Source organism: Chanodichthys erythropterus, chromosome 23 (assembly GCF_024489055.1).
Source record: "Chanodichthys erythropterus isolate Z2021 chromosome 23, ASM2448905v1, whole genome shotgun sequence".
Lineage (NCBI taxonomy): Eukaryota > Metazoa > Chordata > Actinopteri > Cypriniformes > Xenocyprididae > Chanodichthys > Chanodichthys erythropterus.
Genome location: NC_090243.1, coordinates 3,302,602 through 3,316,594, shown reverse-complemented (window position 1 = coordinate 3,316,594; position 13,993 = coordinate 3,302,602).

Sequence of the window (13,993 nt, the reverse complement as noted above, 5' to 3'; positions counted from 1 at the left end):
TTTAAAAATGTTTCGTTAGCATGTTGCTAATGTACTGTTAAATGTGGTTAAAGTTACCATCGTTTCTTACTGTATTCACGGAGACAAGACTGTCGTTATTTTCAGTTTTTAAACACTTGCAGTCTGTATAATTCATAAACACATCTTCATTCTTTATAAATCTCTCCAACAGTGTGTAATGTTAGCTTTAGCCACAGAGCATACTATCAAACTCATTCAGAATCAAATGTAAACATCCAAATAAATACCATACTTACGTGATTAGACATGCTGCATGACGAACACTTTGTAAAGATCCATTTTGAGGGTTATATTAGCTGTGTGAACTTTGTTTATGTTGTTTAAGGCAAGCGCGAGCTCTGGGGGCGGGGAGCACGAGAATTTAAAGGGGCTGCAGCATGAATCGGCGCATATTTAATGATGCCCCAAAATAGGCAGTTAAAAAAATGAATTAAAAAAAAAAATCTATGGAGTATTTTGAGCTGAAACTTCACAGACACATTCAGGGGACACCTTAGACTTATATTGCATCTTTTAAAAAGACGTTCTACGGCCCCTTTAAAGTACAGTATGATACATATTTTTCTTGTTACATATAGATGCAACATTTCAGCAACATGTAAGATTATGTTCATTACCTGTCTAGCAATGTGTTTATGCTAAAATACAACTAAAAGGTTTGTATCAAAAAAAAAACAAACAAAAAAAAAAAACATCTATTGCATGTCATTATGTGTAGTGAGCTGGCTCATGTGATTTATGTATCGCACATCAGAACTTCCATTAAGGGAGCATATCAAGCATTGATGATCCCTGTTTTTTTTTTTTTTACAGTGCATTTACTTTCTAGGAAGCGAACATGTCAGTGCACTGGTAGGATTTTGTGAATGAGGCCCTTGTAATGGCCAACTTCCTAATCAGTGCCCTGATTACTGAACTAGGGAGCTGACTGAGGCACACCCAACATTATGCTCACTCTGTTTGTGCACATTTCACTACCTAGTGGGCAAAAACAGTTGATGTGCACGGGCACTCCCTTTTATGTGCACGGGCACTCTGTGTGTTACGTAATTGACTGATGTCTGCCAATAATAGTTGCACAAACTAGTCGACTTTAACGCTTTGCCATGACACTTTAAGCTTGACGTTAACTAGTCCCTGATCACATGATTTTTAAACTAACAACATGGCTGCCTTGCAGAATCTATTATTGTACATTTAAGTTAATCGAAACTAATGTTCTGCTACATTGTAACATGCACACACATACAGACAGTAAGTTGCACTTGTCAATGCTGTCCTGTGCTTTATCAATAAAACCGCTTAAAAACTGAAAAGTTCTAGCATATATTTCTTTCTGTTTTTTGAAGTAACTAAAACCTTCAGCTTCACTATTAGTAGAGAGACGCTGCACAGACAGGTAGGATTAATTCACACATGCAATCGCTCTCTCACTAATGCATTCAAATAAATGTAATCTTACTGTGCTACTTTATCTGTATATGATTTAGAATGAGTAGAAATATAACGACCCATACATAAAATAACTGATAAAAAAATAAACTTATGTAGGAGCAATAGCCTTGTGCCGCAGTTGTGCACAAGATGCCCCATAGCATCAACACCACAACAACCTCTTCTCGTTCTCATACCTAAGACATTTCTTCGTGTAGGTGAGGACTAGGACAGATGACACTAGAACAAAATCTCTGAACATACAGAATAGAAAGTTGGTTACGCCACCCCTTCAAGAACAGAGAAATGACTATCCATTTAAGAATAGGGCACACAGGTTCAGTAACAAGGAAGGCAAAGAGATGTGGGTATCATTACAAAAACAATTTATTAATTCCACATAAATAGATAAAACAGTCAAGATGATAACAGGGCATAAGATTACTTCGATGAGCAAAAATCAGCAACAACAACAAAACTTACAAACAGACGGTATCACTATGACAAAAGGGCAGGCACGTGTGCACAATTCAAGCACATATGGCAGTAAGCGGGTCAAAAAAGTAAAAGTGACATGATGTGAAGGCCAAGTATGTTAACCAATACTGTTAACATCTGCATTTAACCCATCCAAGTTAGTGGACACACATTAGGAGTAGTAAGTAGTGAATATAGACACACACCAAGAGCAGAGAGCAGCAATTTGCTGTGCCACCAGGGAGTGATTGGGGGTTAGGTACCTTCCTCAAGGGCACCTTCTACGCTCGTGGTATTGGGTGTGGAAGAGAGCGCTGTTCATTCACTTCCCCCACCTACATTATTTCCTGCTGGTATTGAGAATCAAAAATACAGCCTTAAGGTTTCAAGTCTGACTCTCTATGACTCTCTTATGTCACGATTGCCCTAAACAGATGCTAGACCACCCAGCCACCAGCTTTAGCATGAGAGAAAACAAAAAATATATTAAAATAACAAAATAACAACAACAAACTACACAACAACAAACTACACCTACTAGTATTTATACGAGTAGTGATGACCTTAACATCCCTATAGAAACAGAAAGCCCACAAAGAAGTTGCCCTATTAATAAAAACAAATAAAACATTTGTTAACCAAAAACCCAACTCACACATTACTATATATATATATATATATATATATATATAATATATATATATATATAATATATATATATATATATAATATATATATATATATATATATTATATATATATAATATATATATATATATATATATATATATATATATATATATATATATATATATATATATATATATATATATATATATATATATATATATATATATATATATATATATATATATATATATATATATATATATATATATATATATATATATATATATATATATATATAGAATGTACCGAATAATGGTCACTGAAACATAGGTCATCAGTTGCCCACAACACAGTTTGCAGCAGCTTATATTATGAATGATACAAAATCTAAATGAAATTAACACTCAAGTTACCTCCAAATAAACAAGTATTAAAAATCAACATACTAATAGACAGCTTGCATATACCCGCGTAGCTTTAAAGAAAATAGATAAGCATGATTTAATAATGCATGTGCACCAACAGCAAGATTAGCCAAACAGCTAAAAACATACCTTCAAACGGAAGTGCACATACCAAGGGGCAGAGATAGGAATTACAAATACAGTACCCACATAACCACAGCCTTCAATTAAGAAGGAATGGTGTGCTGATATTTACTCCTGACAATCATGCAGTGAACACAAGTGAGGGAACTTACCTACCTTGCCACACTGTGTCCGAAAGCTTAAAAATTCTGGCTTTGAAGGATGCATTCCAAGGTAGGAAAGCATTAAAGCATGTCCGAATCAAATGTGAGCTTCACTTCCTGTCTCCTGAGATACCTTCATCCTTTGCTGCCTTTGATATCCCACAATTCTGTGCATTCCATGAGAGTTGAGCTAAAAATAAAGATAGCGTCTGAAAGTTGTGGTTGGTGGTCAGTTTGTGTGTAAATGCACGTTTCTGATCATTATCCTCTTTTGATGTCATTTCAAAAATACAATAAAACAAAGATACAAATGAAATACACAATGCTTTAAGTAAGAAATAACAAATACGTATCAAATATAAAAAATAAAACACTGCATAGTCTTTACATGAATTAAATATCCATTGATTCATATTAAAGCTACAAAAGTTATTCAGGCAAGAGCAATGGGTGATTTTCTCTTTTTCTTTTGATGTTAGACAGACAGCAGCAGGTATACTGTATTAGGCTGCTGTTGTTACAGTTATTTTATGTTCGTTTTAGTTTTCATGGACTTTTAGTTTGTTTTCATATGTCACATGTCTTCCTTTGTTCTGTTTTCCTGCCACCTATTAGTTGTCATGGTAATTCATGTAATCATCACAGGTGTTCATTATTAGTTCCCTCATTTGCTAAAGATTTCCCAAAAAAGTTGGGACACTGTACAAACTGTGAATAGAATGCAATGATGTGAAAGTTTCAAATTTCAATATTTTATTCAGAATACAACATAGATGACATATCAAATGTTTAAACTGAGAAAATTTATCATTTTAAGGGAAAAATAAGTTGATTTTAAATTTCATGGCATCAACACATCTCAAAAAAAGTTGGGACAAGGCAATGTTTACCACTGTGTGGCAACCCCTCTTCTTTTTATAACAGTCTGCAAACATCTGGGGACTGAGGAGACAAGTTTCTCAAGTTTAGGAATAGGAATGTTGTCCCATTCTTGTCTAATAGAGGCTTCTAGTTGCTCAACTGTCTTAGGTCTTCTTAGTCGCATCTTCCTCTTTATGATGCGGCAAATGTGTTCTATGGGTGAACTATCTGGAGTGCAGGCTAGCCATTTCAGTACCCGGATCCTCCTTCTACACAGCCATGATGTTGTAATTGATGCAGTTTGTGGTCTGGCATTGTCATGTTGGAAAATGCAAGGTCTTCCCTGAAAGAGACAACGTCTGGATGGGAGCATATGTTCTAGAACTTGGATATACCTTTCAGCATTGATGGTGCCTATCCAGATGTGTAAGCTGCCCATGCCACATTGTGCCCATGTGATTTCCATTACAGTAGCATTCCTGTATGTGATGCAGTGCCGTCTAAGGGCCCGAAGATCACAGGCATCCAGTATGGTTTTCTGGCCTTGACCCTTACGCACAGAGATTGTTCCAGATTCTCTGAATCTTTGGATGATATTATGCACTGTAGATGATGATAACTTCAAACTCTTTGCAATTTTTTGTCTGAAAAACTCCTTTCTGATATTGCTCTACTATTTTTCACTGCAGCATTGGGGGAATTGGTGATCCTCTGCCCATCTTGACTTCTGAGAGACACTGCCACTCTGAGAGGCTCTTTTTATACCCAATCATGTTGCCAATTGACCGAATAAGTTGCAAATTGGTCCTCCAGTTGTTCCTTATATGTACATTTAACTTTTCCGGCCTCTTATTGCTTCCAGTCCCAACTTTTTGGGAATGTGTATGTGGTGACCAGGGCGGGCGAGAGCCGTGAGGGAACGGCGCGAGGCCGGTGGTGCGAGAGTTAATAAGCCCCACCTGGGAGGCGCACCGGCCTTGAGTCTCTCGCGGAGGAGCTTCGGGAGCATAAAAGGAGGAGCGACGACAGAGAAGGACGAGAGAGGACCAGGCCTGGATATTATTTTATGTTTTATTATGTTTGTGTGGCCAGCAGACGTCCGTGAGGGTCTGCCGGCATTACTTTCGTTTTGTTCTTTGTTTATTTTTGGTTTATTTGTTCTTTTGGTTTATTTGGTATTCCTTCTTCCCGTACATACGAACTGTGTTACAGTGTAGCTCTCATGAAATCCAAAATGAGCCAATATTTGGCATGACATTTCAAAATGTCTCACTTTCAACATTTGATATGTTATCTATTCTATTGTGAATAAAATATAAGTTTATGAGATGTGTAAAGGATTTCATTCCTTTTTTTTCACAATTTGTACAGTGTCGCAACTTTTTTGGAATCGGGTTTGTAGTTCCTGCCTTTTCACTCTTGAGTTGTCTGGTATTACTTGTGTTAATGCACTGTGTTATGCTTTTGGATTATCTTTGTCTTCTAAATAAACCTTGTTGTATTTTTGTACTCATCTTCGTCTTCCTTGGAGCCACCGTAACAGAATACCAGACCCACTGAGAAAAGCAAAGAACATTGCTTTGATGAATGTTGCCCCGAATGAGGGGCAACAAACTATTTTTGGAGGAAGGAATTGTTTTTGTTTTTCAAAGCAGCAGAGACTTGGAGCTGTATGTGGAGGCCACCTTCGTCATGCCCCGCGGTGATCCCTGCTGGACCCTAGTGAGCTACATCAACTTCGTGCTGTGGACGAGCGGATCCGAGTTCATAGTGGGCAAAGCGGATGATTCCAGCAGCCTCGTCCAGCCACACCCTACAGTCGTCTCGCAAGCCGACCCAGAGCACAGCCCACCAGCACCATGGAGACGACGACGTCTTAGCCCCCCGCAGATGGAGAGCTTCCACCCGCCGCTAGGATGGAGCCTGCAACCACAGCACCCACTAAAGCCCCGGAGCCGAAGTATCCATGTGAGTCTGACCAGGCATGTGAGCCGGCAACAGCCGTCCCGATGGGGATATTCGACACTGGGGAAGACTGGCTTATAGACTGGAATTCTGAGGTACTGCTTCCCACCCTAATCTTCCTCTTTCACATCCACCATCGAGTACTGCCAATTCTCCAGCCCTGCCTCAGCTGTCCTCCTGCAGCTCCTCGTCTTCCCTGGTGTTAACTGGCAGTAAGGTGAAGTCTCTGTGTTTGCACTCACCAGCATCAGCAGATCAAGTGGATCCTGTGGCTCACCATCTGGCCTCTGATCCTCTTGTACCACCTCAGACTGTCGACTGGTTGGCTTCACCTTGTCTCCTACCACTCTCGACTCCACCCGAGACCCTCGACCATGAAGCAGCACTATGCCCCCTTGTCACGTCGGCTCACCCTTGGTCAGTCATTACCCTTGTGCCAAGGACTTACGAGCCTCCCGCTGCGCTTTGGCTCTCTACCCCTACGGCTGCAGTGGGATCCTTCTTCCCCCACAACTCGCCTAGGTCCACAGTCGCACTGGCTCCGCTTCAGGTCTCGGGAGCTCTGATGTCGCCTCCGGCGTTCGTCACTGCGCCTCCGCCAAGGTCTCCAGTTCCAGCGGCGTCACCCGGTCCCATCAGCTCTCCGTCAACGCCTGGGGATCCCATGAGATTGGCTCAGTCTCCATCGGTCGTCCCGCGGCAACCATGCCTATTCCTTGGCTCCTCCCTCCTTCGACACCACCTTGGGCTGTCTTCATCGCCGTGCTCTGGGTCTTTAGCATCTGGCCGTTCCTCCCGTTACCGCCCCCATGGATGCTCCCTCCATCTTTTCCTCCATGGAGATTCTGCCAACTGGCCTGCCTGTTTCTGCCAGCCCGCTGCCTGCTCCTTCTCCCCAGCCCTTTTCCAGCTCCTCGCCCACCTCCAAAGCCTCCACCCTCCCTCCCTCTTTAGTTTATTGTTTTTGTTACGGCGCGAGGTCGTGCCTACTCAGAGGGGGCGTTATCTTACAGTTATGTTATGTTCGTTTTAGTTTTCATGGACTTTTAGTTTGTTTTCATATGTCACATGTCTTCCTTTGTTCTGTTTTCCCGCCACCTTTTAGTTGGCACAGTAAATCATGTAATCATCACAGGTGTTCATTATTAGTTCCCTCATTTGCTATGTATTTAAGTTCCTGCCTTTTCACTCTTGAGTTGTCTGGTATTACTTGTGTTGCTTGTGTTAATGCACTGTTACGCTTTTGGATTTTCTTTGTCTTCTAAATAAACCTTGTTGGATTTTTGTACTCATCTTCGTCTTCCTTGGAGCCACTGTAACAGCTGTCACTTTAAGACCTAATAGCTATGATATGTTTATTTCCAAATGTAAAATCTTTGAAGTTTCTTCTGTGCTGTAAGATCAAGTGAGTGCATTTTCCATCAGAATTGATGTACATTTGTATAAAAATGTCTGTTTCCATCTCTGAAGAGAGATAAGATAATGCAAGATCTGTGAAATTGTCTTAAGTCTTAAAGGTGTCAAAACAACCCCGTATATATTTTTTCATCTGTCTTTGACATTTGACCGGTCACGCCAACCTAACCTAGCCTTTACACCAGCTATGACATGATGGATAAGTCTGTTCGACCTATAACCTAAAACTTTGACTTTTTGCAACTTTCTGAAATAGCCTGTTAAAATCATTCAGATATCACATGCCGCTACAATATCATGATTATGTACATTTGCGATATTTCGAAAAATTTTGATATATCATGCAGCCTTAGTGTATACTTCCAGTTTCATTCTGTTATTTGTCAGTTATCATCTTTGATTTGCTGTGGTTGATGTAGATATCTCTCCTGCATGTTTTCTTTATTAAAAAATATTGAATAATATTGCCTTCTTCGTGTGTCTTGCTTACCACAACAGACCTGACAACATCTTGGTATTATGTGTTTATTTTTTAGAATTTTAATTTAGAGTTATTTTATTTTAATAATTTAAATTATATAATATTAGATTATTACTTTATATTTTTGCCAAGGTTGAGAACCATTAAAAAAATGGTGGCGGACATTCTTTGTATCACTTACACTTAAAAAAAAAAAGAGCCATGGTCAAGTTTCTTCTTTATTCAGTACGGTACATACTGTCATTTATTATTTATAGACTGCAAAAAAACTTGACTATCAATTGTTAAAACCACTTTATCTTCACTATATTCTGAGTACTAATGTTTTCCATGACTTTGAAGTTTAATGATGCCAGCCTATTGCACGCAGAATTGAACACCAAAATAAACATTTGATTAAACATTCAGGGACACGCACTCTGTGTAATTAAACTGTATTAGGTTAATTACCTCTCCCTCGACAGTCTAATTAAGTAGACCGAGCTTGACATCACTTCAGGTGTGGGTTACACAATTAGGTGTACTCTTACAATTATGGCAAGTACACAGAGAGGCGAGTCGTAAAGACTATGATCCCTGAAACTGACCTTGGGGGGAAAATTTTCCAGAAACGTCCTCCATTCGCAGGACGTCCTCAAAGAGACACTCGTTGCTGGCAATTTCTAATAACATTCCCCTTTCAACAGAGTTGTCCATCATCGGATAGCTGATCTGAAGGTTATTTAACAATGAGCACTAAAATGTCTTTTTTTGTTTGTTTGTTTTTTAGTATTGACCTCTCATAGTGTTCTTATTAAATTAAGCTTCTAATTCTAGATAACATTGGATTTATTCACCTCAACTCTACTAATAGAAGTGGGGGAAGTATAAAGCACTAGAACCAGGACTTGCACGTGACCGTTGGATCTTCTAACACCCATTGCAACTGGAGGATAAGATCAAACAGGCCAGAAACAGGTATCATTACATGTGCTGTCAAGGCCATTGATACATGTCTGTAAGCATGAGCAGCCTGCTTGCACACATGATCAATATTAATGAGGTAAACATTCCACTGATTCATTTTAAATGTATTAATGAGATAAGTATTCTGCTGATTTATTTTAAACTGCTTTACTCATTCTTGCAATTCACTTGTCTACTAGTATCATTAAAGTTTAATGATGCTTGTTGCAAAACAAAGTTAACTGAAAAGACTTGATAGTTAAAGGTGAAGTGCATGTTTTTTTTCCTACATTAAAATACTTTCTCCTGTCCTGTGATTAATGTGCAAAGACAAACAACATTGATATGCAAAGACAAACATTATACAGCTCAAAAGTTTGAGCTTAGGATGATTTTTTAAAATGTTTGTGAGAAGTGAAAGTGTCTAATTCTCATTAAAGCTGCAATTATTTGATCAAAAATAAAGTTACAACTGAAATAAGTTATTTAAACCGTAATTTATTCCTAGTGAAAAGCTGAATTTTTAACAGCAGTCATTACTCCAGTCTTCAGTATCACGTGATCTTTCAGAAATCATTCTATTATGCTGATTTGGTGCTCATAAAAAAAAATTAAATAAATAAAATTAAAAAAAATTCTAATTATTAACAGCTGAAAACAGTTGAATGCTTAATATTTCTGTGGAAACTGATTGTATAACTTTTTTTTCAGGATTATTTGATGAATAGAACAGCATTCATTTGAAACAGAATGTTTCTTTAACAATGTAAAAGTCTCCACTTGATCAATTTAATGCATCCTTGCTGAATAAAAGTCAATTAAAAAATCGTTAAATTAAAATTAATTGTACAGACCTCAAACCTTTGAATAATAGACTTTTGTAAGTAGTTTGACTTTCTGAATAGAACAATGGAATATATTATTCTGTGTCTGTCTTTCATCATTTATCCAGCAGTCAAACATTTATGAATAAGACTATTGTCGAAGGCAACCCAGTTTTAATGATATTAGGGATGAACCAATATTAAAATTACTACCAATATTGCTTTTTTAAACACAGCTCTCTTGAATATTAAATTCTGATTGGTAAATTGCACCACTCAATGGTCTGATATTTCCTAATCGCCTTCATCCATGGCAAGACTACTGTATATGTCACAGGTGATCTGTGTTCTTTGTATGTTTGGGTGTTTTGCACTAGTTATTTCAGTTGGACTCACTTTATATTAAGTGGCCTTAACTACTATGTACTTACATCAAAAAAATAAGTACAATGTACTTATTGGGTTCATATTGAATTGCAAAACACTTTTGCTGCTATTGAGGTGGGATACGGGTAAGGTTAGGGACAGGTTTAGTGGTATGGGTAGATTTAAGGGTAGGGGTAAGGTATAAGGGATGGGTCAACAGTGTAATTATAAATGTAACTACAGAAATTAATTACAGATGTAATTACATGCAGGTGTTTTTAAAATATAAGAACAATGTAAAAACATGTATGTACACAATAAGTGCATTGTATCAAATGATTAATTTAAAAATAAGTACATAGTAGTGTCACGTTAGGCACAGAGACAAAAAGGTAAGATCCATATGCAGCTTTAATGGGGTAATCCAAACACGTAATCCAAACATGCAGGGGTCAAAATCCAAAGATCAGTCCATACAAAACAAAGAAAAACACAAACAGAAGCCGGTGACATTAAGTGAAGGAGGGAGGTGGACTGGAGGAACTGACCAGGTGGGCTTCAGCAGGTCTGACAGCCTGGGCAGCGGGAGCAGGGCGGACAGCCTGAGCAGCGGCAGCGACAGGGCAGACGGCCTAGGTGGCGGCGGCAAGGCAAGGCTCTTGGGTGGCGCCAGCAGGGCAAGACCCTTGGAAAGCACAAGAATGACCTATGGGGTGGTCTCCGGGCCTACCACGAGCTCTGGGAAGGCCTCCGGACTTTGAGGGATGGAGGAAGCCATCTTCCTCCTCTTCCTCCCTCTTACGGGCTGGAGTGGACTCTGGAGTGGACTCACGGGCTGGAGCGGACTCACAGGCTTTCTTCTTTCTCCTTGCCCTGCGCCTCTCAGTTGGACTTAGGAGACCAGGGTCTGGAACCAGAGATGGAAAGTCTCCACGAGCGGGCTCAGGTTGGCCCGGTGTTGCCAATTGAACCCGATGGTGTAGATACCTAACAAACCCCCAAAAATCCAAGACCTGCAGCCCATTGAGGCAGAGGGTCCTTCAGGCACTTATTAAAAATCTCTTTTAGAGCCGCATCATTATAACTTAACCCCACCGCCATCGTCAAAAATGTCTGGGCGAAGCACCCTATCTCCCATCCCTCCTGGCGTAGAGCCATCAACGCCCGTAGTTGAGCCATTCGCTCCCTCATGGTAGCTGGAGGACAGATCCGGAAACCCACACTGTTGGACCTGTTGGACCTAAAAACATTACATGATTGTGGTTTCTGTCACGTTAGGCACAGAGACAAAATGGTAAGATCCATATGCAGCTTTAATGGGGTAATCCAAACAGGCAGGGGTCAAAATCCAAAGATCAGTCCATACAAAACAAAGAAAAACACAAACAGAAGCCAGTGACATTAAGTGAAACCACAATAACAAAAGCAGAAACAAACCAGGAATAAATAGACAGAACTAATGATCAAACACAAAACAGCTGGGTGCAATGACAGGATAATGAGTCCGGGAAGTGTGTTATGGGAAATGAAGTCCAAGGGTGTGGTGAGGAACAGTCCGGGTTGTAGTGCCCTCTAGTGGCTAACTAGGGCACTCCAACTGGTGCTCATGACAAGTAGTTAAGGCCACTTAAAGTGTTACTTCACCCAAAAATGAAAATTATGTCATTAATGACTCACCCTCATGTCGTTCCAAACCCATAAGACCTCCGTTCATCTTCTCAACACAGTTTAAGATATTTTAGATTTAGTCCGAAAGCTTTCTGTTCCTCCATTGAAAATGTATGTATGGTATACTGTCCATGTCCAGAAAGGTAATAAAAACATCATCAAAGTAGTCCATGTGACATCAGTGGGTTAGTTAGAATTTTTTGAAGCATCGAAAATACACTTTGGTTAAAAAATAACAAAAACTACAACTTTATTCAGCATTTTATTCTCTTCCGGAATCCTTTCCATTGAATTGATTCCATTGAATCCTTTCATCTGTCGGTAAGATGAAAGGATTCAATGAATTCAATTACCGTTGGTAATGCACTTTTGCGTCGCCGTGGTCGTTTTTGGTGATTACGACATCCGTGACATGCACACTTACGCACCATTTTAAAAAATATAGCAATACCAAAATACAAACAATGTAGAATAGCTTGAATACAGTGTGCGTCTCCCTCAGACTGTAAACGCTAGCTCGAGCACACCAGATAACATGTCAGCAGCGTCGCTGCGTCGTGAACGCGGATTGACAACAGACCAGGAAGAGAATACAATGCTGAATAAAGTCGTATTTTTTGTTATTTTTGGACCAAAATGTATTTTCGATGCTTCAAAAAATTCTAACTAACCTACTGATGTTACATGGACTACTTTGATGATGTTTTATTACCTTTCTGGACATGGACAGTCTACCGTACATGCATTTTCAATGGAGGGACAGAAAGCTCTCGGACTAAATCTAAAATATCTTAATCTGTGTTCTGAAGATGAACGTGAACTAACCCTTTAATATAAACTGGGACCATTCAGTTTCCTGTGTTTTCAGTTAGTTATTTCGTTATTCATTGTTTGATTATCATTTGCACCTGCTGCTCATTTGGTTATTTAGTTTGGTCTGTGTAGTTAAGCTCTTTTAGTTCATTGTCAGTTCTCGTTGTGTTTACGTTGGTTGTTTTGTTGAGTTCTATGTTAAATAAACCTTCAAAACACTGCATTTAGATCCTGCACTCATCTTTATTGCAACCATTGGTGACAGTATATCAGTTTGCTTATTTTAATTAGAAAAAATGGCACTACTTTCATGTCTTTTGTTTCATAAAAACATTACTTTCAGAAAAATGCAACTGATGTTGATTTATATGTTGTAATCAGGGACGGATTAACACAAGGGCCTACTGGGCACATGTCCAGGGCACTAGACCAGAAGGGGGCCCAGACGTGGGGCAGGCCCGGCGCTACGATAGAAAAGGCCACTGAGAAAGAATTTGTGCCACGCAATTTTCTGAACTGAACAAACGTGAATTGTTTGGATAATTCATTGGCAGAGCATGGGTGTACCGTCTGAGCACATCTAATTCATAAGGTGTGTTTGACTTCATGTGGCTCAGCGCAGACCAATCAGCGTCTGACTTGAAGCAGTGTATGCCGTCAAAGTAACGCGAGAGCAATTCGCGAGCAGATGGCTTATTACAGTCTCACAGTTTCTCCAGGGCAGATGCACGAGCTCTGATGACAACAGCTAATTCACGACTGATGTATGTTGTGTGTGTGCACGTGAGGCGATCTGTGGGATCTATTCTAGCATTACTAACTAGACAACGCAGCCTGTTCATTATCAAAATAAAATAGTCAACCAAACATATAAAAAGTTATCACTGTCCCACTGTGGTGTTTGCCAAGCAGATTTTTACGCATTTGAAGGATGACGTTTTATGTAAATATTGGAACATGAGTGAAGTACACAGCTTACTTTACATGATAAATAATAGTTTAGCATCCAAATACATCAGGAATGTAGAAACATTTGGATGCAGGAATGTAGAAACATTTGGATTTGTGCAGAATGAGATAGATAGGCTATGTGAGCCCAACATCGGTTTCTGTTTTGGTTTCGCTTTAAATGATTTTGTTTTGGTTTGATGTTTATAGGCCTACTTGTTTTTCGTTCTTGTTATTTTCTGAATTTTGTTAAATTTAAAGGATTTGTTGTGGAGTGATGGGAACTAAAATAGCTTTTAGCTGTGTTTCTAATGTTAATGGTTATGAAAACCCTAATAAACTGAAATTGAAATAAATAAGCTGAAGCACTAAAATTATTAACTGAAAATAAATAAAAACCAAACTGGAAATAAAAATATAAACTGAAATAAAAAATGAATTAAACCTAAATGGC